The sequence below is a fragment of the Coenobita brevimanus genome, chromosome 44 (assembly GCF_032717465.1).
Source record: "Coenobita brevimanus isolate Jiangsu-jjx chromosome 44, ASM3271746v2, whole genome shotgun sequence".
In the NCBI taxonomy this organism is placed as follows: Eukaryota; Metazoa; Arthropoda; class Malacostraca; order Decapoda; family Coenobitidae; genus Coenobita; species Coenobita brevimanus.
Window position 1 is genome coordinate 46,596,116 of NC_136997.1, and position 2,049 is coordinate 46,598,164.

Here is a 2,049-nt window from a genome sequence, read left to right on the forward strand (position 1 = left end):
AATTTGTCTGCCTACTTCCACATGGCTTTCATTTAGCTGAGACAGACAGCGAAAAAGAGTTAACCTGGGTTTTTGGGATGGCATGAGTGATAATAAATGAACTAGCTTCTTGACTTTAGGGACATCATCTCTGCTGGTAACTCTTCCGCCTACCCCCATCACCTAACCCCACTATTACCCCTACCCTTTACCATTTCCCCCCACACCTTCCTCCCCAAATCTACTTCCCCCCCATCCCTCCCCTCCCCCTCTCCCTGACAATGCCACCCCCCTCCTCGTCTATACATTCCCCCCACTCTTGTCCTGCCTCACTTCATCTCCTCTTCCCTCCCTTGTCCCACTTCTCCCCAGCTCATTTCCCCTTCTTACACCCCTCTTTCTCTCTTCTCTCCTTCCCACACGCACCCTTCTATTTTCTCCCTGTCCACATCCGTCCTCCTCTCTTCTCCCCTTACACACCCCTCCTTCTCTCTTCTCTTCCACACCCATTCTCTCTTCTCCCTTCACACACCTTCCCCTACGCTCTCCTCTCCTTCCGTCCTCCGTCCCCAGTACTTACACTTCTTCCCTCCCCCTCCCTCATCATCCCTTACCCTCTCCCCCTTCTCCCTCCCTCTCCCCCTCTCCCCTCCCCACCACAAATCTCTGAGGTGTAAAGCACATGTCTCTGCAATCGATAAAGCGTGTTTTGGTTCAGGCTTCAGGTCCACCAACACACTCATGACCTCTCCCACATCGTAAATAACAACTTCACTCCCAGGACGCGGCGCTAAGAGAGGGACGCCTTCACGTGGTGGCACCGATATGACAGGGCGGTGGAGCTGCCCGGTTATACACGCGTCTCTCAACCCCCTCCCTATCCCCCGAAAGAAGGATGGTGGATTGCAGAGGGGTAACTTTTAGCCTGCTGTCTACTGGGTTCACACTCAGATAAGCCTGGGTTACTACTGCTACTACTACTACTATTATCATTATTATTACTACCACTACTACTGCTACCACTACTACTACTACTACTACTACTACTACCACCACTACTATCACTACTATTACTACTACTACTACAGCATACTAAATCCTGCTATATGTATCCCAACTTCTTTTAAATCCCTGAGCTAAAAATCCCCCATATCTAAACATTTTTATTTTTGGGGATGGGGCTGACCCCCCCCAAAAAATGGAGGGGTTATACACAGCCCCCATTAACCCCTTGATAATGAGGTGGTCCAAAAAATGAAAAAAAAAATGTCTGGAAGGAGAAAGAACTCAATTGGATAAAGGTCAGTGAAATGAAAAGGGTTAAGATTAATATTAAAAAGATGACAAGGAAAGGAGAGTGTAAATATTGCCCATAAATATATATATGAGAAATGCATTGTGTAATAAGCAGAATAAATCACTCAAGAAGGGGTGCTACGGCCGATAAATATATGTATGAGAAAAGCAGTGTGTAATAAGCAGAATAAATCGCTAAGGAAGGGGTACTACGGCCGATAAATATATATATGATAAAAGCAGTGTGTAATAAGCAGAATAAATCACTCAGGAAGGGGTGCTACGGCCAATAAATATAAATATGAGAAAAGCAGTGTGTAATAAGCAGAATAAATCACTCAGGAAGGGGTGCTACGGCAGATAAATATATATATATGGTACAAGCAGTGAGTAATAAGCAGAATAAATCGCTAAGGAAGGGGTGCTACGGCCCCCTACTGCAAAGAGACTATGGTACACTGTCTACATCACTAGGGGAGGTGTGTGTGTGTGTGTGTGTGTGTGTGTGTGTGTGTGTGTGTGTGTGTGTGTCTGTGTGTGTGTGTGTGTGTGTAGTCACGGGTAATCTCCACTATCCCTAACACCCATTTTCTATCACGTCAAGTCAATCCATCAGTGAAAATGGGGTGGAGGTGATGGGATTATAGATCTTATAGAAGGGATCCATAGAGGCAATTTTACACCTATAGAAAGGCATGGAATAAAGCCTTTAAACCATGGGATTATAACCTTCATGGAGAGCTGTTATAGAGGTCAAAATACTCCAAATAGGAA